Raw genomic sequence first — 23,287 nt, 5'->3', positions numbered from 1 at the left:
CTCAATAATCTCTAGGTTAGGATTACTAATTGTCAAACAAGTTTCTATGAGCAGTCGGTGTAATTTTATCATATTGGCAAATAGAGCTTTATTATCATGGCCCTTCCAAATGACTCTTTGTTTGTCGGTTGAGACCACTAAGTTATTTGACCCGGGCTCTTTAACGTGACTGGATCTGGGAGAGAATCTGATTGATGTTAAAATTGGATTCTGGCCACCCTGCGTTACACAAAACCTCTGCCTTTACTAAAAGGTTCTCAAATGAGGCCGATATGTAAACGAAATCGAGTGTAGAGGAACAGTCACGACCCCTGTAAGTAGGTATTAGGCAATTTTAATTTTGATGTACTTCAGCTATTTGCATCACGTCACGTCTTTTACATGGAGGCTCAAAGACCTAGGAGATCGAAGTTGGGCCATTGAACTTAGGAAGGCTAGCATTAAAATCACAGTTCAAACAAAATCCAGCCAATTTGTCATATACATTCTGATTTTTTAAATTAGCAATAAAGTCAAACAAATTAATAAAATTCATATTAGGTAATGTTGTGAAATCATTATTATGAAAGTTGATAAAACAAATTGACGCCCCTCGTGTTTAAATTAGTGCTTGAAATTTGTTGTTATTTGTCAGAGACTTAATACTCCCACCTGTTGAGAGTCCACCTGATGGATGGTCTACTTTAGGGCTAGGTACAATACTGTTAAAACATATAAAGCCTTCTAGGAATGGTTCCTTTGTCCACTATGTTTCTTAGAACATTAGGATGTTGTATTTTTGGACTATGTTGACCCAGTCTATGGAGTGTAGCTTAGAAACTAGCCCTGCAACATTCCAACTAAGCACGTGTAGATTTGAGTCGTCTAGTTAGGGGATAACAACGACAAGAGGGTTAGGGAGAGTCCGTTAATAGCAGGGTCTGGGGAGAGTCCATTAATAGCAGATACAGCAGGTAATGGGCAGGAAAACAGTCAATCCAGGCTTTCTAAGCAGGATAGAGCAGAGAACCTATTATGCATGGTGTGTAGGGGGATGGCAAAATTGTGTATGTCTGGGGTTGGTTTATAGAAAAAACTAAGGGCAACAACCAAATATGGGTTGGGAAGTTGTCATTGAATTCATGTCCTGACATTAACTATGTTTCCATTGGGGTCGTCTAAAGGTAATAACAATGCAGTCCCCTTTGATGTTCTTTTGTGAGGGTTCAACCCAGCCCACCCTGCGCACCATTATTATCTCACTGACATTTGCCACCCTTAGGCCTCTATGTTTAGCTAGCCAGTCTGCACTTTTATTCCGGAGTTGGTCCCAAGTCTCGGTTTGGTTTTTCCTTAAAGGGAGAACGCCTGCTAAGACTAGGACATAGGGGCATGCTGCAGGTGGTAAATTGAGAACATCACTCCTAGTCTCTAAGGATAGCCGTTTCATGGTTGTCTGAGATAAAGATGGCACTCAGGGTGTTAGGTTGCAAGGGGGCCAGAGTTGTGAGTTTGTTAGTGACAAAAGAGTTAACTGAAGAGGTGTTGCAATGCAAGCTATTGCTATTGTTTATGTGCACTGTGCGTGTTAAGGGATTCTCACTAGGGATAGGTTTAGTGAGTAAACTATATTTTTGTTTGCCTTACATTACACTAGCATTATTAGAAAGAGAGGGCATGGGATTTGCAGTTTGCTGTTGCATATTTGTGTTCGCTGCAATGGAGGGCTTTGTGTTCTGAGCCCCCCAGTTTTGCTTGTAACTTTGGGTATACCTATATTTGTGTTTGATTTATTTATCAAGGCCTCCATGCGATCTAAGCGTTTCAAAAGGGCGTTACATTTTTTATCCACCAAATTTGTCATACGTTCATAAACTGAGTTCACTATGGTATCAATTGAAATGTCACTGGGTCCAATGTGAGTTGTCAGCGTTATTGTATGTTCAGTTTGTGTATGAATAGAGTGGGTTACGGCTTCTGATTAGGTCAGATTGACAGTGGTATCAATTGTAGTGTTGGTGGGCTCCGTGTTTGCTGTGATTGCCGGGCAGCCGTGCCTTGTATCGATGAGCTTAGGGCTGTGCATTGTGATTTTGAACGGGGTGGTTGTTTCCTCTTAGTACAGATAGATTTATGTATTGGAACAATGGGTTGTATGCTGTTCCTCTATCAAAAGTGCTGGTTGGAGTCACAAGTGACTTGGTCCCACTGTACCCTAGAAAGGGCATAGGTGGGGATCCATATGTTGGATCACAATGCCCTCACACACCCTTGCAGGTGTCATGCTTCATCATTTGGGCTGCTCCTCGTTGGGTCGACGGTGCAATACCCAACGGGCTCCCTAAAAAGGGGCTCTTTGTCGGAGATCTTCTATCCAACTGCCGTGTGGTGAAGTGCGGGTATGGGGCCTGGACTGTGTAGACGCAGTGTAGTGATCTAAAATAGGACTGGGAGTACCTAGAAGGACACATTTTATTCTGTGGGTCTCCTGTCCAAATTAAAAATGGTGTACAAGGCACTCGCCCGAAGAGTTTCCGCGCGTGGTCGTGTCCTTGGTAAAATACGTGGGTCAACATTTTTCTCGCTAATGGAATAGTCACCCTGCGATTCTTCTGGACCATAGAAAAAGAAAGCTAGCTACAATTAATGGTAAGAGGCATATAGTATTGCATACTCGGGTAATGTCTTCACCCAAAATTACCTTTAACCTCTCTCGATCTACCCACTTATTGTGGTCCTATGCACAAGGCTTTGCTACTGTGTGTGAAGGATGCTGCGTTGTTCGCGTGTCCTCAACCACCGGGTCGGGTACAGATAGATTTAGCCAGAATTCTTTTTCTTTTGGCCCCTGTGGTTCAGGGGTCTGGGGAGACGTCTTTCGTTTGGGACAATGTCTTTTTCATGGGTCAAAGATTGACTGTCCATAAGGCCTACATTGACCTCATTACCCTCGTTGTTTGTCAGCTCATAACCGCCTTTCTGGGTTGGTGAGTGACTGGTGATGTTGACAATTACATTTGGTGTCAGAGGAGGGCCAGTACGGACCTCCTGCTCCTCTCCTTCCATCAAGGTATGTTGGGGTGCCAGCAGTCCCAGAGATAATTGCCTCTCTGTCAGCTCAATCTCTGTTGAGACAATGCTGACTGCTCTTTCTAACATGCTGTATATGGCGGTGGTAGTGGTGGGATGGACACCTGGTGTGGTGGTGCGTTTACCTATGTCACAGTATCTGATTAGCACTCACCTCACTCCAGCAACACAGCAGTCCGGCCTCTTTTGGCCTCTGATGGGCACAGACAGGCCCGCCCTGCAGAAGGCCTGTCCCCCTTTAATACGCCTCCCGGCGCTTTCGCCTGGCGTGTGTGGCGTGTGCGCAGCCAAGGTTGCTGGGAGTTGTGGTCTGGGGTCGATTTTCACCGAGACCGGCTCCTCTCCCCAAATGACTCCGGCATCGGTGGCGGCGTCGACAGGCAGCAACTGGTGGCAGGTAAGTTTCAGATCACCAGCTGCCTTAAAGCGGTTGCCTGGGTGAGCACAAGTCTTCCGATTGCAGAGTGTTAAAATCCGATTACTTCCCTTTGTTTGAAATGCTTTCAGGAAAAAGAGTGGGCAAGGCCTGGCTACCAAGTAAAATAACAATTTTCAACGTATTCGAGTATCTGTCAAATCTCACTGTAGACAAGAACAAGATTGCGAGCAAAAGGGTGTTTTTTGCCGCCGCATTTCCTAAGAGATCTGGGAGTGTTGTGTTCTGGGGTGTCTAATCACTTGTTTCTCTGTGAGTGAGTATGGGAGCAAGTGAGACACTAGTTTCATGCTTACATGGATTGAGGGGGGGCTTGATGCTCTTATTCCAATGAGATGGGTTAAGGGGCGTAGCACGGTCTCCAATCCTTGGTATTCAGAGGCTCTGAGAGCCCTCAGAAAGGAGTGTAAAAGAGCCGAGCGGATTTGGAGAAGGAATTATGAAGATGACCTTAAAACTGTCTATTTGGCCAAACTAAAATACTACCACAAAATGATCTGCTCCACACGTGCCAAGTTTTACGCTGAAAAAATTAGGGATAGTTCTAATCCCACGAAATGCATCTTCAAGATTGTTCAGGAGCTGAAGAACATAAAATCCTCGGTCTCCTACGTAAAATCGGCACAGCAATGTGAGGAGCTTGCTTCTTTTTTTACAAATAATGTGCAGAAAATCTATGCTACATTCCTGCAGCTCTCTTCTGTCCCGAGCTCTGTCACGGTCAGGGAGGGGGTTTCTACCTTGACTGCCATACCCGAGATTCCTTGTGAGGAACTTGTGAAACTTTGTAAAAAGGTTAAATCGGGATCCCCATCTGACCCTATGAGGCCGGCACAGTTTATGGAATCTATGGAGCTTGTTCGAAAGCCGCTAGGTCATATACTTAACCTATCTTTTACCACGGCCATAGTACCCCTGGCGTGGAAACAGGCTCGGTTTCTCCTATCATTAAAAAGCCTACACTTGATCCCTCTTCGCCTGATAGCTTCAGGCCGATCTCTTTGCTTCCATGGGGTGCCAAACTGGCAGAGGCACATGTGAACGAGGTGTTATCTCGGCACATGAACCTTAACAACATACTGGACCCGTCGCAAAACGGTTTTAGATCGGGTCATAGTACAGAGTCTGCCTTGTTAGCCACCACTGAGCATTTAAGAACTATTCTTGACGCCGGTCAGAGTGCAGCGCTTATATTATGAGATCTTAGCGCTGCCTTTGATACGGTGTCTCATGACATCTTATTGTACCACCTGGAGGCAATAGGGATCACGGGCCTGGCCTTGGAATGGTTCCGTGCATTCCTGTCGGACAGATCCTTCTGGGTCTCGGCACCGCCATTCTTATCTCAAGCCCACTCCATCGGCCAAGGGGTTCCGCAGGGCTCTGCGTTGAGCCCGACCCTGTTCAATCTCTATGTACAACCGCTTGCAGTTGTGGCAAGAGATTGGGGCCTAACGCTGGTATCGTATGCTGACGATACTCAGCTGGTTATCACCTTAGCAGAAGGCCCTTCTACAGCAGCCACAAGGTTTAGAGATGGGATGACTGCAGTTGCTTAGTGGATGGCTGACAACTGCTTACAACTGAATGCCACTAAAACGGAAGTGATGCTGGTAGGGAAAAACATCTCCCTCTGGAATGAACATTGGTGTCCGGCCTCGCTAGGCACTATGCCAACATCTAAGCCAGTGGTTAAGAGTGGGAGATTGGCTGGACGCGGATCTCAATTTTCAGTCCCACACGAAGAATGTGGCAGCGACGTGTGTGGGCCTGTTGAGAGGCCTCCGCCCTATCCTGAGGTTCTTCAATGCCCCTGCTCGGCAGCTCATTGTCCAGGCTACAATCTTATCTCGCTTGGACTATGTGAGCGTTCTCCTTCTAGGCGCAAACAAAGCAGAGATTCTGTGGCTCCAACGAGTCCAAAACTCGGCAGCCCGTGATCTTGTGGGACTCCCACGTAGATGTTCCGCCAGAGCCACTATCAGAGCCTTACATTGGCTACCGATTCAAGCAAGAATCCAGTTTAAAACTCTTTGTTTGGCGTTTAAAATCCTAAAAGGTAGCAGCCCTGAGTTACTTCGCCCTCTTCTACTCCGTTTATTCCCCAACGTAGCTTGCGTTCCTTGGGTCAACATTTGGTGACTATACCCAGGATTAAACTCTGCCGTGCCGGGGGCCGTTCTTTTCGGCTCCTGGCGGCTAAATTGTGGAACTCTTTGCCTGTCTTCATTCATGGTATTGAGGACACACTGTTATTCCGGAAAGCTATTAAGACCTTCCTTTTTCCACTGACTTAGGGATTCTGTCTCCTCGGCCTATATCTGCTATCTTGTACAATTAGACGGACAGCGCCGGGACGCCCCTTAGCTGGGGCAGCTGTGCGCTTAACAAAATTATAATATAACATAACATATAACATAGCTAGTCGGTCGACGGCTCATGGGTACTAAGGTGGTAGGATGACTCAGTGATTATGCACAAAGGTCCCATAATCCTATGCATAGTTCTGGTTTTGGGCAGAATCCCTACAGCATGGCGCCCAACATTTGATCTGGTATTTATTCACAAGACCCCTGTGTAGCGCTTGTGCTTGTCCACGATACCCTCTCACCGGTTCCCAGAGACATCCGTGGGGGGGCTTAGCTGCCTATATTTGTAGGGTATACCTATTTCTATAGGTGTTTCAAGCTTGGAGTTTAAAAGGTTTTTAGACCCTATTTTGCACTGCTGTTTTACTTGTACATTTATTTTTACACTTGGCACAACTGGTTGCTATTGGTTAGAGCTTACTTAACTCAACACTGAGTCCCCAATGCAGGGGCTAACATTATTTTTGTGGTTGGGGCGGAACCAGCATACCACTTTGAGTTATTTTATTCTTGTGTTACATTTCCCGCGGTAGATGCAAATGGTAATTTGTTTCATGCTTACATGGCCGCTGCTCCTCCAGCAGCGTATCGTCCTTATGCATTAATTGAAGTTCTGTTGACATCTTGGGAGCATACCATTTGGTTTATTTGCGCCCTTCCTCTCCCTGTCTCTTTTGTCTGAATGGTTCCCTTGTCTATCGACGGGGCCACTTAGCTTGTTTTGGCTGGTTCTACACCACATCCTAATTTTCCCACTACTACTATCGTGGAGCTATGTCTAATGTACACCTACATATAATGTACACCCACATCCTAATTTTCTCACTGCTACTATCGTGGAGCTATGTCTAATGTTCATCTACATAGTTGAGTGATACAGTTTGTCTCGTGCACTTAAGGCAGCTGGAGCTGGAGCTGCCTCTGTGATTACTCTGCCTTTTCATACATCAATAACATTTATTTGATGAATGATGAGATGAATCAGCCTCTTATGCGCGTGGATCACACTGTCACGCATTTTGCGAAGTTAGGCTACAAATGTAATTTTGAGAATTCACATGTTTCCTTTCTCCTTGGTTATGAGCTCAATAACAAACATAGTGAGTTGGCCCCCCACATTTTGGAAAAATGTGCTCAGTACAGCTTCCTTCTACTCTTCAGAAATTCGAGTCTTTGCTGTTTTAAAAAAATTTGGCAGGACTTACATTCCTGATTATGCCCAGCATATCAAACTGCTTTATGCGTTGATACAAACCTCTTTTTCATCTTCCAGTTGGCTTTCAAAACAGACCGCAGTACTTAGTTCTTTGCAGTCTGATCTGCTTGCAACTCAATTCTTGTTAACGAGAGGCAATACAACTAATTTGGTCATACGGATTGTACCAGGTGCGTTAGGATTCACATACTTACTTTCAATGAAGGGGACATCACCCTCATTGCTTGTAAATCACATTTGTATACTCAAGCTGAGAGGCTTTTTCCTTCTACAGAAAATATTTTAACAGCTGTTCAGATGGCAATTCTGAAAAAAACACTCTCAGGCTCAGGATAAACGCATTTTCATGGTTTCACCAGTGCTTGCTTTAGAAGCAGTCACAAGGGCTAGTGTACCTAATTCAAAAGCCTTACATCCCTGTTAGATACAGTGGGCTTTATATTTGACCCTTCTTTGCAAACACAAGAGTTTTTACAATATGAACATGTTCATCCTACTCCTTTATCATTGCTCCTTCTTGATCAGTACAAATGCATTATTTACACTGATGGGTCTGCACAGCCAGCCATTGTTTCTAAACATGCTTATTCGGCAGCCTGCGCAATTGTGGCAGGCATGATAGTAGATGGCGATTTCAAATCCTCCTTTGGTGCACACACAATCCTTGGGGATTGCATGGCACAATTGGCCAAGCTACTTGCTTTGGTTTTGGCTCTTGAGGTTGCTGATCCAGACGTCCCTACCCTTGCAGGATGCGATTTTTTTTACTGTGTACAATCCTTCAATGACAACTTATTCTTCTGGAAACAAAATTATTTTAGTTATTCTAAAGGTAGCGCAATAAATCATAAAACGCTTTGGGTCTGATAGGTCGCTCTTAAGGCACGTTTGCCACTCGCACGTTTGCCACTCACACTTTATCCATACATTGGGCCATCAACGTGTGGGAGCACACGCTGTTGGTAATTCGCTGGCTGATGAGGCAGCTAAATCTGCAGTAGCCACTTGCTCAGTAGCAGCAGTTACGAGGTCTAAGATTAAAATTGATGATGATATTCTGGCGGCTTCTGCCGCTACAATAGAGGGAACGCCGTTTCTACAAGGTTTCCCTTCTCATTACATCTATCATTTAACATCCGAACAAATTCCATTTTTTAACTATACCATTGGTTGGTGATCGGCTGATTCTCAATGATGTCTGCAGACTTTCTTTGATTGTGGCTGCGCATGAAGGCGTGGCTTCTGTCCATGTGGGCGTAACTGCAACTATTTCGATTTTACAGCAAAGCTTTTTGTGGCGTGGCATATACCAACAAACACGTAAATGTGTTCTTTTCTGTGACATTTGTCAACAGTTTAAACCTTCAACTGTTTCACGTCCACCCCATACTCAACTCTATATTTCAAATCAACCCTTTGGTTGCATTTATCTTGATCACTGTGGTCCTTTAACATCAGATAATGCTTTTAAGTATATCTTCGTTGCAGTGCATACATGCACTAGATTCCTTTAGGTTAGGCCACAACGTAGTACAGACGCACAAGCTCTTATAAAAGAGTTGTGTGTCTTTGTCGGGACATTTCCCTGTGGCACCTTCCATTCAGACCAAGGTCCGGCTTTTGCTACTAAGGCTTACTGGGAGGCGATGAAGTCTCTGGGGGTGCAAGTGCACTTCTGGTCTCCAGATTGGCCTCAGGGCAATTCTGTTGTGGAGTGGATAAACTGCGACTTAAAGCAATCTTTGACATCTAGGGTTTCAGGTACTGGTAGGGGCTGGTTGACTCATCTTTATGGAATCTAACGTGCACTTAATAATCTCCCTAGAAGATCTCTGGGTCGATTGACCTCATCCGAGGTACTCTTTGGCATTAATATGTTTGTGTCAGACCTTGATAGTCTAGACGTTGTGGCGGCTGTCACAGCATTTGACGTAGATAACAATTGTACTATGTTACAGGATCAACAAAACACTCGCGACTCACAGGCGAAAGCTCATTTGCCCTCTTCCACAGATGCAGCTGTGCTGATTCTGGTTTCTGGCTGGCTTCCTAAAGTTGGAGATTTGGTCAGTGAGAAGGTGGAGAACAAAACAGAATTTGGTACATCGTACCGTGCACCGTGCACCGGCCTCAGTCCTTGGTTTAAAGAGCACCGGTAAAGTGATTCTGCCTCCACTACCTGGTCATAAGAAGAATTGATACATTTCAATCGAGCATGTCAAGCTGCACCATATGGCCGATACTATATAGTATGCCCACAAGCATTCCAAGTCGAGATATTTGACTGAATCCAATGGCTTCTATTTCTCCAATAACTTCCCAACAAATGGATTGGGGGACAGAATGTTCAATTGATTTGTTGCCTGTTTTACCTTCAATATCTACAGCTATGGATAATGCGTTTGCTTCCCCACCAGTTGAAGTTATATTCGACATTCCTGAAAAAACCATACATTCACCTTCCAATGCAGAACAACCCCTGTTGGTTCAGCTATGGTCCAGTGGTTACTACATGGACCGTGATAACTTTTTTTCAGATACATCTTCGTTGTCTTTGTCTGTGGCAGAGCCCCCTACACGGATTTGGATATTTATCTCCTGGTTAAAAAGACCTTACCTGGTCCAGCCATAGACATACGTCTGGATTGTGCTGACGATGGTGTTCCTCTTCATGTGGATTGGTTTTGTGACAGTTTTTTTCTTATTGATTAATGGCCATTACTTACCTGAATGCTCTACTGTAGACTTAGTTGATGGAGTTCTGGCCCCTCACGCTTTGTCTCATAAAATGAAAAGAGATCAAGCCCTAGTAAATATTTCAGCTTTCCCAATTGTTGATGGTATCGTTTGGGATAAGGTACCATTCGATATCCATGGCCTGACAGAAACTTTGCAAATACCATGCGTATTTCACGTTTCTTTAGGTGATGTGGTTTTGCCTGGGATTCACTCCAATGACTGGGATGTTAACGCTGTTTACTCGTTGTTTTCTGATTTGAAATATGATACTGCTTTTGACACTGAAGATTTGTATTTAAATTCAGAAAATTATGCTGCTGTATTTTGTTACCAACATTATGGCCATCTTTTGTTATACAAAACCAATACTCAGAGACCACGTTTTAATTATACACGGTGGGAGCATTGCCCAACTCCACTACAGAGGAGCTCAAAGACCCAAAGGAGTATGTACTTTATTGTTACAATCTCTCAGACCCAGTATCCTATTTTCATAAATTGAAGATGCCTACCCGCGCCAAATTCAAACTGACCCATACTAAATTGGTCTATTCCTTTTCTTTCATTACCGATTTGTCCCTGAAAGGTTTTGATTACTGGAGGGACACAGTAGATTTGAAATCAATTTGGGGTGCCAAAGATTGGAAATTAAGGGGCACTGAATCATTGCATTGCGCATGTTTAATACCATCTCAGCTCATATTTTTTAAATCAGACAATGCAGTAAACTACTTGTTTTGGTTTAGCCACCACTAAAAATTTGAATACTCCCTCCATTTCATTCTTGGCTGCCTATGACACATGGCATACACATGCCAACTACATGATTGAGGATTTAACTATCATGTTTCAGAACGGTACATTAAATCCTTCCAATCCTGACCTTTGGGTTGGTTATTGTGACCAACAAGCTCAAATGCATGTCAATTATGCTTTATGAATACCATAAAAAGGGTTTACACAAAGTAGACCTGATCCTCGTTTTCCACATTCTCATACAATTTCCACATACTCTGTTGGTAAATGATGTCAACAGCGGTTGGAACATTCCACACTGTCATCTGTGAAACAACATCTTTCTCTTTTATCGGGTGGCATCGATCTTGCTTATTTTCTTTTGGGTCCAAAGTCTCCTCACAATAAACATTTTGTTTATGCAGTATATAATGAATTTTGGAAGCTATCGCAGATGGAAGCTGCAGTGTGCCTACGTCAAATAGACCAAGATAATTTAGAGCAGGCTCTTGCAATAGTTGATAACAGCATTAATACACTGTCTTCTTGCATATATACTTTGGATAATATTGTATCATCGGTAAATCATGTTGTTAAAAAAGAAGGATCTGTTTTGTATCATGGTCAAAATCAGCTGCATTCTGTTATGCAATTTGGTTGGACCTTGCAAACACTAAAAAGTGGGAAAGTACCATGGGCTACCTGAATACTTCTGCACTGTTGTTACCATTTAATTTGACAGATAAACATAAATTGATGTCAATGAAAGACCCAACATATATGATGTTACATATTGAAAAACTAGAACAGTTACAATTTTCTGTGGCAGAAACTGATTCATCTGTGTCTTTAATACATGGGGTTATTTCATTGCCTATCTCACTATTCCAGTTTAAGGCCTAAATAAAAAACTATCCAGTTGGTAGATATGAACCCCTCGGGAGTAGCTATATTCATGAGTTATGGTCCTTGCCTTTCACGTTTTAGTGTCAAGGAGCGGAAAAGGAGATCTTCCTTACAAGGGAGGATTGTGGTTCTACAGTGAGTCACTCCCCGGTCTGCAAACAAGAGAAACTTCACGGTGCCTGCAACATTTCGGCCCCTAATTAGCTTGTTTTTTAAAAGGGACCCCCGTTCCAGCTATTATTCCCGCACTGACTTCGCTTTCTAACGGCAGTTATCTTGTCCTAAATAACCACAACTGCTGCGGCTTATGGGCAGGCATCTTGTATATAGTAACAGTTTTACAACGTGTTACATGTTGCAGCAATGTTCTCTTTCCCCCCACATTGTATTGTAGATAGTTCGCTGTGGACTTCCATTCCAACTTTGAAAACAGATTTCAATAAGCTAAGCAGACTCAAAGTGCTTTTGTTTCAACAAGTGGTTCTCTCATCAGATCCTCATGAGACCTTCAAATTGCAGGTGGCGAGAACTGCGAGTGAGATTCAGTCACTGCTAAACACGAATCTCCCCCTACATTTTGGAGAATAAATTCACCAAATATTTAATGCGACTCATACAGAGGGCCTGGACCACTTTTTTAAACTTATGGGATCTGGCCTTGTCACCTTCTTTCAAAAACATTTTGAGTAATACCATCTCTTATCCATTCTATTTTTTCCAGCGCCTTTGCAGGGTTTCCCCTATTGCTCTTTTTTATTTGTGCCATACTTGTACTTCTACTGCTGCTCCGCAATGGCTACTCAACCTTTGGAGCTGCCAAGCTAAGTCCAGTTGCAGCTGTACCGTGATCCGTGTGGCAGCTTTTTGGTTTAATACCATTCAAAGCTTTTAACATTGACTATTGGCTGACCTTCCATTATGCCTACTTCACCTGCATGCAACCTGTGTTCTACCTGTGTTCTACTACCAGTACCCTTTTCAATGGGCCATGGATGTCTGCCTCTCCAATACGCACACATGAGGTGATGTACATTGCATTACATAAGAACCTCTAAATGCACCCTTTTTAATAGTACCAGCCCGGGGGCCCATTAAAAAAATTTCTGCGTCCACCCCACGAGCAAGGTACTTTTTAACCATCACTAAAATCACTTCGAACCCCACCACTCACTCACTATTATAAATAAACCTCACACGCACCACACTTAGTCATTGAAAAAAGTGCCCCCGCGTAGTCGTAGGTAGCAGCAAGCCACATCCCGTAGAGGGGTGCGAAGACCCCAATGATGAAGCATGACACCAAGGGTCCTTTTGGTGTGTGAGGGGTATTTTAGGAACACTACGTGCTCCCCACCATTGTAGGGGCCACCCATACCCACCAGTTGATTCTCTTTGTTTATTTATGCCTCTCCAATACATCACACACTGCCCTGAATTATGAACTGTTGATGTGTCTGTTGATGGCCCATGACCTGGACTGGGTAGGCGCCTAGTATGCGATCCTCTACTAGGACCAACGGCAGGTTTCAGTAGCTGTGCACATGCACAGAGCCTCTTGGATTGGAGTTTCATTGAAGTTTACGCAGGTTGCCCGTAATATGCTCCTCAGGATATGAGGAGCATGTGTGCTCATTTGAATTGAATGGCATGCCTTTTTACCATTGAAGGTTCAGACAAGCTGCTGGACCTTATGGCATTCCACTTTTCCTACAAGATTTTTTACTCTGAAGATTCGCTGTGAATGGATATAGTTTTGGGTACCCTCTTGGCTTCCTTTTTTTTAGTCAATATAAATACTACATTGGTTTTGAAAGTCTCTTGGGCCTACCACTGAGATGCTTTGCCTCTGCTTACCTCTGACTTAAGTTTTAGCCCGGAGCTAAAGACCTGATCATGGGGAGGGTGTCACATGGCCCTTGGGGACATTGTCATCTTTTAAGTTGGCATGAGCACACTGCAGATTGCCGGCTGCATTGCGCACGTTACTATAAGACTTTATTTTTGCAACTGTCTCTATTGTCATTTTCACATGTGAATCCATCGCTGTGTTCACATTATGCAGGTTCCTGGGATTTTTGCCTGGACATTGTGGGCAAGGTCGAACAACAATGCCTCTTGTTATTTTGTTCTGGCCAGGCCTTATCACCTAGGCAAAATGTACCGATGCAGCTTTTGTTTGGGACAGCATACTTTGGTCTTATTGGAATACACAAATAGGCAGTGGACACTTGGAGAGGGACCTTTCCAGGAAGAAGAGTGAGACAGCACCTATGATGTAGATCTACTCTCTATAGGCTAAGGTATGGGGTCTGCAGACAAAGCCCAGTGATCTTTCAATACATACTTATACTTATACTACTTCTATGCAAGGGGAGGGAGGTTAGGCTATATGTTGTTTCATGATGACATCTCCTTTCATGATTTATGAACTAACTGCTACGCTGACAGTATGTGTATTATCCATTTTTTCTGCTTGATGTGGCATATATACTGCATATTAGAGAAAGTTAGTTAAAGTGAACATTTTAAACTTGTTCGTGTCTGTCAAATCTTACTGTAGTCAAGAACCAGAGTGTGAGCAGAAGGATATGACTTGCCACCCCGTTTCCTGAGAGATCTGGGAGTGTTGTGTTCTGGGGTGTCAAATCACTTGTTTCTCTATGAGTGGGTAGGAGAGCAAGTGAGACACTACAGCTAGTTGGTCCTGGTCTCATGGGTACTACGTTGGTGGGATGACTCAGTTCCTATATACTAAAGTACTATAATACTACGCATAGTTTTTGGGCAGAATTCCTGCAACAATAGAAGTGTGAAAGACTGCCATGCTGTGGAGAGAAAAAATCTTGTGGACAGCGAATGGTGCTGAGCCCGTGTATCGGAAGACCAAGGACAGTGACTTATTCTACCTAGTTGGATAAGTAAGGACAATGTGGGAGCACTGCCACCCAAGCAAGTGACCAAGAACAGGTTTGTTGTAGCCCCCCTTCCCAATTAAGAGTGATTGATCACTTACACCGCACAAAAACTCTGATTGCTTTTCTCCGGCGGACTGGGGAAGTTACTGTTACAGTTTGTGTGTGTGCATTGGAATACTATTGACTTTAAATCAGAGTTGTAGTAGATTCTTCAGAATCCGACTACTAGTGGGGCATACCGAGGATGTCCATCATGTCATAGAAATCTCGGATATTCTCCAAGTAGAGAACAAAAGGAAATGGGGTCACTAGGGTGAGTGGCCTCCAATAACATATGTTAAAAACTAGAAAAGCCACCAGATTAAATGTTCATTTATTCCTTTATGCGTGATCGTCCACCTCAAGCCTATCCATGGACACGTAACTAATTGTGACGGGATGTCCTCACACACCACCAGGTGTCATGCTTCATCATAGGACTCACCTTGCTTTTCAAAAACCCTGTTTGATAAAGAGAGAGCCTTCACTTTATAGTAAAGGAGGCACTTCTAACTATTGAACCTGTGATATAAATATATGAAAACCAATGCAATATTACTTGGTATTAAAAATCAGTGTGGAGACTAGGGAAACTAATACCCCTTCCCCACTTAGACCATCAACATGTTTCTGCCTCCTGGCACTAAAGAGTCTGTGGCACTTATCAGAATGGAACACAGGGTCATATTATGGCATGTAACGCTGTTCATGCCTTTTTAACTAGGGCTGACCTTTATCGCCCCGTACTTTTCTAGGACCCTAGGTACCTAAAACATAACAAGCAAATACAATGTTTACAATGATAGTCTGAAAAAGACAGAGAAAAACATAGCATGCACATTTGCATGCACAAATTGTGGATGTGACACTGCACTTGTGCATCGCCAGACCAGCTCACATCCCTCTTACCATAACTGTGGTTCATCTGTGCCCCATGGAGGAAAGGCTCAGAAACCCCTATAGTCACATACTGTATAGCAGGGAAAAATAGAAACCGGCTATGTGTAGCCCCCTGGTTGCAAACAAAATTGAGCCAGTAGTGCAAGAGATCTATCTCCTACCCACTACCCCCTTACTCCTTCATGGTGCATCCCTTGTGGATCACCTAACGCTGCTCAGTTCTTCCTCCCGATGATTAGTGGGATGGAGTGTGTGCCCGAATATTTATGTGCCAGTAAAAGTCCCTCCGATTGGTGGAGCGCTTTCATTGTGATTCCTCTCAGCTGTGTGACAGTTTTGGTTGAGTATGCTTTCGTGTGAATCTCCCCCTTGTCGCGTTTCATCCTGCTGCTGATTACAAACCTGTTGCAGCTGTAGGTAATGACACAGCGGTCCAGCAGGCATTGTTCTACATGCGAGCCCCATGTTAACAGAGATGTAGTCAGCCTTTCACCTAATCGGCCCTTTTGGGTGTGTTCTCTACACGTGTCAATAGTACACATGGAACCAATAGGCAAATGCTGGGAGGACATTTGTTCTGAAGTCAGCTCCTCTCATCAAATCCCTGTGTCTGAGAGCCCCCATCCCACAGCAATGAATGCTGGGAGTTGTTGCCTTACGAAACCCTCATTTATTTATCAGCAAAAAATCCCAGATAGTTCAAATACTTAGACCAGTGTTTGTAGTGCTGCATAAGCACTGTGTTTTAAAAAAAAATGATATTAAGTGACAAAATGGAGGAATAGTTCAATGGGGCTTTTTGTTACCTCTAGGGCGAAAGCTAATGCCCTACTGTGTATGTCAATGACTAGTGTTTTATGTGGTGATGCCAAAAGCTCATAATACCAATGGGTCGATCGCCATGCCAGGGGGACTACAATGTCAAAGGTCAATGAGCTCAGATGAGAGGACTAGCGCTTCACAACTGTAACTATGGTATTTTGTTGTTCAGTCCATTTCACCAAGATTTTAGGTGGTATAACCACCTCTGCTCCTGAGTGCACAATTTTTTGGGTATGTCTGGGGCATTTGCTGCCACTTTACCCAGTATCACTCAGGATAGGTCTCCACCACTGTGGTTAGCCTCCAAATAGTGTCATGTCAATTTGGTGTTACTCTTTTTAGACCTTATAGTGCTATGACATTCATTTATTCATATCTTTATCTTTACAGTAGTTTTGCCAACATAAAGTTGGCCACACGGACAAGTAATCTAGTATACCACATTTTTACTATTACAGTTAGTTACGCTCTTTAAAATCCATGTTCTTCCTGTCTGGGGGGCAGACTTACAAGCCCTGTACGCCACATTTGCGCCACCGTTGCGCCATTTGTTTGACGCAGCGGCGGCGCAAAGCTGCGGGGTATTTACAACGTGACGCATCTGGGAGATGCGTCACGTTGTAACGCCCTGCGCCACATGTGGGCGTTCCGGCACAAGGGGGGGGGGCGTTTCAGCACAGGACCGCCTCCTAAAAGTGGCTGAGTGAAATCTACAAGATTTCACTCAGTCACTTATAAGGCCACGCTGCCTTAAAACCCTGCGCCTGCTTGAAGCAGGCGTAAGGATTGACGCAGCATGTTAGGCGTAGGGGAACCCCGAGCCTTGCTGGAGCTGCGTCGGGCTTGCAACACAACTCCGGCAATGCGACACCTTTACGGCAGCAGATGCGCCACGCATCTGTCTACTCTTGCCCCATGGTGCGCCGCATTGTAACGAATTCTACCTCCAAGTGAAAGGGATCGCGATGGGGTGCCCTTTTGCCCCGGAGCTGGCGGTACTCTTCATGTCACTCTATGAAGATACTTATGTTCACAACAACAACCCCTTTAGTGATCACGTAGCCACTTGGTGGCGCTTCATAGACGACATCTTCATGATTTGGACTGGCGGTGAAGAAAATCTAACATCCTTCTTCAACTGGCTTAACACAAGAACAATAGACATACAATTCAGTATATCACATTCAGCCACCAAAATCTCGTTTCTGGACGTGGAAGTATTTCCAGCAGATGGTAAATTGGCAACATCATTATTTACCAAGCCCACAGATCGCAATAAGGCACTTCTTTTCTCAAGTAATCACCCGAGGAGCCTTAAGGAAAACTTGCCATTTGGCCAATTTCTACGCATTTGTAGAAACTGCTCTTCCAATGAGGACTACAAATTCCACGCAGAAAACCTGGTATCTAAATTGTGTGATCGCGGTTACCCAAAAAAACTGGTCCGCAACGCAATGAAGCGGGCAAGATGGATACCAAGAGACAGTCTCCTGGAGCGAAAAACCAAGACCAAACTCAATCGGCAGGTTTGTGTAACCACTTATTGTCCCAATGCCAATAACCTTAAAAAAATCATTGGACAAAATTGGCATCTAATAAAAAACTTGGACGAGAGTTTACAGGAGCCTCCCTTGTTCGCATTTAAAAAGGAGAACAGTGTAGCCAATCATGTAGTAAGAGCCGCGATGAAAAAAGATGAGCAACCATCTTTAAGACAAATGATGGGATTGGCTCCCATAGTTGGCCATCATAAATGTGGCACGTGCTTGTGTTGCGATTTGACCATAGAAGGATCATTATTCCAACATCGTGGCATCTCATGGAAACATGAAACTTTTAGCAATTGTTAAATCAAAGTTCGTGGTATATGGCATTGTATGCCCTTGTGGACTCCTATACATAGGAAAGACCAACCAAGAAATCCGCCAGAGAATCGCCCAACACAAATCCAGAATAAAAAACGAAGTTGAAACTGCTCCTTTGGTCAACCACTGGATACGGTGTAAACATCGCCTAAATGACCTTAAATGGACCGTCATCTCCCGTGTGGAGAAGGACCCACGTGGTGGGGATCTAGATCAAAAACTTTCCAAACGAGAAGCATACCTAATCGTTAAGTTTGATACAGCAGTAAGAGGACTCAATGAATTGTCTGAAATTTATAAGCTGTAGTACCCCAGTGCCAATTCTTCCAGTGAGCCTACCTGTGCAATTCTATATACTTTTTCAGCTTCCATCCACATTCTATAATTACTTTCCCTAATTGTTCTCCCCTTGAATATACCACGTAATATATATAATAGGTGGCCCCCAGGATGCATGCTTTCAAAAAGACCTTTCAAGCAAACTATGCTATTTCGTAACTACTAGCAATCACTGCGCATGCGCAGAATAGCAGTGTTCTGCTTAAATATTGAAACGATGTCCCAATGGACATGCTCCACGCATGCGCGAGGAAGCAGTGCCGAGCGGAACGCCTGGAGGACCCGATAGAGAAGATTAGGACTTCTCTTGCCAGTAAGCCCCCGCTAATTCAGCTTCTGGTGCCTGACTTTTTAGCTTTCGCGGCAATTCAAGCAGTAATCTGCTGCCCCCCTCTTCTTTCAGCCAGGCGATTAGAAAACTGCCCTGAAAATGTTTAAACGAAGCTGAACCGAAAGTGTTATCCGCGGTCAGCCGACTTTCCGGTAAGAAGCCTCCCCCTCTTTTCATCAGTCGGTTGCTTCAAACATAGGTCCTATACTAATTACGAACATTCCTTTGTAGGCTAACTGCCTTTTCCTGCAAAAAAAACCCGCACAACAGGACACTCCATCACGCAACTTAGAGGTAATTGCCCTTCACTTTATACCACCCTTTGTTATGGCATCCCACATGAATAGAAGCTTACACAATCTTTTCGATTTTTTTCCTCTTTCCTTTCCTTTTTGATGTGTGCCAAACAGGTGACAACTGTGCTTCAACCTCTTTCACTGGAAAACTACTGTTTTGGTAAGCAGAGGTACTATGGGTGTTGTAGTGCTTGGTAGTGTTTCTTGTTTCCTCAAAGACAAACTGAATACAGAGGTTTCCCCTTCTTGTTTTTTCTAGAGCGATCTGGCCCTGATGAGAATCCCTCCCAACCCATAGGGATTCGAAACGCGTAGGCCTCCTTACGTCCAGCGTCTGCTCCTTTTGTATTGCTCTAGTGCTGATCTGTTGCCGCACTAGTTGCTATTATTTACACACTTATTGTTTGTCTAATCTGTGTAATTCATTAGATTCACATCAAAATTAATGAGTGTATTTTACAAATCATTGTGAAATTTCTTTTATGTATGCAGCAGACCGAATACTTAACCCATTTGTTTATCTCTTATTCTATTTAGGTTAAGTACTGTGGAATGAATGCATGAATGGATGTAGTATGACTGTGATATGATTGAGTTTGGAACTGTATGGTTGACCTTTTTTTGCCCTGTTTTGTGTCCTCTATTTAATTTTTCCTTTTTGTATATAAAATGTTCTGTTTCTTGACAAATATATGTTGAAAGTTTAAATAAATGCACTTTCAAAATTCATTTTGTAAAATAAAACAGCGAGTAAAAGCTTTTCCCACTTTTTGATCAGGCGACTTCTTCTGGTTGTTAGAATAAGGCAATAAATAGAGTATCAGTATTGGCCTTTCTTGTTCTGTTTTTTGATTATTTGGGCTCAGCCTTACTGATTAGAGCCAACCCTGGTTGTTTTGGATTGCATTGTAAATGTGGCGCATCCATGGTGATGCAAGAGGTGTCTGCCGTGACGCACGATAACTAGCGCATCCCTGCTGATATGCAGGGATGCGCCAGTTATTGTAAAGTTGCCCCTAAATGTCTACTTCATTTGTTTGTGCTGGAAAGCATCATGCCACCAGTTACCGCCAGAGTACTGACCCACTGGACATTTATTGTTCCAGAGTATTGTCTGTGGTGAACTAGTAGGTGCTTGTGTGTTGGTGGGTACTAGCATATATACACAAAAAGGGGAGCTAGAGAGATTTGGAGACCAGTGAGGGTATCCCTTACTCAATTAGCCAAAACACACACACACACCCTCGGGTCTGGATGATGGAGTTAGGCTAGTGGAGTCACCACTAAATCCAGAAGGCATCCCTTTTAACGGGCGGTTTTCCTCACCCACCAGAAGTGGCATGCTTCGTCATTGGGGAACCTCTTCATACCATGAAGCCTAGTCATGGTACGAGGAGGTTCCACCTAGTCTCTATCAAAGAGGGATGAGCTCAGGGATGTTTTGTCTACTAAGAGGGTAGTTACTAACTACCCAATGTGAGCTTGATGGTGTGGTGAGGGACACATTGCAGGGAGAGGGGTGGGTTAAGACTGGCTACACGGTTCACCGCTTAGCTTTATTCAGGCAACTTTGTACTAGGATAAAACACAAAAGCACAGTGGGAGACTGTTGGACTTGGCACTTTTCGCAGGATCGTCCCTGTTAGAACTGGGGGTCTCCAGTTGGCAATGGTGTGCACCTTAGTCCAAATAGGGACCCTTGCTTCTAGGCAGGGCAAGGGGGCTACACTCCTAAAATAACCCCTGCTCAACCCTGTGGTAGCTTTGCACAAGCAGGTAGGCTAATCTCAGATGAGTGGGTAAAGCATTTGTGAACACATACAGTAATACAGTGAAAACACTACAGATGGACACCACACAGGTTTTATGAAAATAAGTATTCTTTATATATACTTAACACAAGACCCAAACGACAAAAATCCACAAAACAGTATTAGGAAAATAGTTTTAAATGATAAAAATAGCTTAGTTCAAAGGTGATGGTAAATGCGACACGTTTCTAACAAAGTACCTTTGGATGCGTAATGTAAAATAAACAAAAGGTTCGCAGGGAGAGCGATGCACCAGTTCCTTGATTCGGGGGAGGCGATGCGTCTGTTCCTCAATGCTTGCGCAAAGGAGGCGACACGTCTGTTCCTTACCAGAGAGGAGGAGATGTGTCAGTCTCGTATTGCGTTCCAGTTGCCATGCAAAGAGATGGCACCTCGATGTGATGCAACGATCCGGTGCGATGCGACAAGATGGCCTCTTTGATGTGGTGCGACGATGTGAAGGTAATGCGTGCAAGATCGACGGTCGTGCGGCAACTTGGGAACTACTGAGCCGCAACAGGCCCTGCGACATGCATCTCCGGTGATGTGACAGTGACCCTTGCGGTGGCGACACACTTCTCTGGTGATGCGACGACAAACAGCTGCGACGGAGACATGCTTCTCCGGTGATGCACGGGCAACAGCTGCAGCGTTGTCACTCTTCTTATCCTTGCGTAGCGCTTCCAGCTCCCAACAATACGCAGGCTTCTGCAGACAGAATTACCAGCAAGGAAATTCAGGGGGGAACTGGTGGTGAAGTCTAGTATCCCTGAGACTTCAGCAGGAGGCAAGCACAATTCAAGCCCTTGGAGATTCTTCTTCAAGATGATGAAAGTTCAATAAAAGTTCCTTCTCCTTTCCTTGGCAAATAAGTAACCACTGCAGGCCAACTCCAGAAAATAGCACGATGGCACAATGGCACAGGCACAGTCAAATCCTTCAGCTTCCTTGATTCTTCTCTCTGGCAAGGGTTCGTCTTGATTCCCAGAAGTGATCAAAAGTCTTGGGGTCTGGGCTCCAAGAAAGGAAATCTCCTCCCCCTACTCTCTATTCTATGTGGGCTCAGGGAAGTGAAAGGAAATCTCCGCCCCCTACTCTCTATTCAGTCAAGGTCCAATTCAGCCCAGCCCTGACTCATCAGACTGCTGGAGCCTAAGCCCTCCTGTCACTCATAAACCAGACAGGCAAAACACAACCTAGCGGAGGCAGGCTGGGTGGTTAGGTAAGTAAATACCTACTTTCTGAAAGTGGTATTTTTAAACACAGAATGTATAAATCACCTTCACTAAAAGATGTATTTTAACATCCTGAGTTCAGGCATACTAAATTCTTTTTTCCACCATGTTCCCTGGGTCAGTTAGGATTATAAGATGTTATAATCAAACTGCCCATTCTGGCCTATGGGGACAGGTAGCCTTGCAATAGTGAAAACCGAAAGTGACTGTAATTCACTCTCAGGAAAGGCCACTCACACCAGGTCTTGTCCTACCTTTTCCTTACAATGCACCCTGCCCTTGGGCCTACCTTAGGGGTGGCTAACATGTAGAAAAGGGAAGGTTTAGGGAAGGTTTAGGGAATGGTAAGTGGGTGCACTTACGAAGTCTACATGGCAGTCCTAGACTGCACAAAAGCTCTGCAATGGCAGCAGGCCTGAGACACACTTCACAAGCTGCTTCTCTGGGTGGCACAATCAATGCTGCAAGCCCACTAGCAGCATGTGATCTACAGGCCCTGGGCACTCATGGTGCACTGTACTAGGGTTTGACAAGTAAATCAAATAAGCCAATCGTGGAGTCACTAATCTATTACAAACATTTAATATAGGGACCACTTGCACTATGGTACTGAATAGCAGTGGCACAGTGCCCAAAGCATGTAAACATATCAAAAACAGAGGAGACAACAGCGAAAAATGGAAGGGAGACTCACGCCAATGGTACCAGGTCTAAGAATCCCTGAACTTTTTGCCTTTCTCCTGGTATTTTTTCTGACCTGGTGTTGGTGGTTTTAGAACTCTGGGCACTGCAACACTGCTGTTCAGTGTTCAAGTGCATGTGCTCGCTATGGTAAACATGGTAATATTAGTCTACACCTGTTTGGCGTATTTAATTTACCTATCAGTCCCTTGTAAAGTGGTATCTCATATACCCATGGCCAGTAAATTAAATCCTACTGGTGGGCTTGCAGCGCTGCTTGTGCTACCCACCAAGACTTGTAATTCACTATCAGGACCGGCCACACACGCCAGGGCATGTCCTACCTTTTCCTTACTATGCACCCTGCCCTTGGGCCTACCTTAGGGGGTGGATAACATGTAGAAAAGGGAAGATTTAGGTTCTGGTAAGTGGGTGCACTCACCAAGTTGACATGGCAGTACTAGACTGCACACAGGCTCTGCAATGGCAGGCCAGAGACACACTTTACAAGCTGCTTCAGTGGGTGGCACAATCAGTGTTGCAAGCCCCCTAGCAGCATTTGATCTACAGGCCCTGGGCACAC

The sequence above is a fragment of the Lissotriton helveticus genome, chromosome 2_1 (genome assembly GCF_964261635.1).
Source record: "Lissotriton helveticus chromosome 2_1, aLisHel1.1, whole genome shotgun sequence".
In the NCBI taxonomy this organism is placed as follows: Eukaryota; Metazoa; Chordata; class Amphibia; order Caudata; family Salamandridae; genus Lissotriton; species Lissotriton helveticus.
This window is presented reverse-complemented; position numbering follows the sequence as displayed.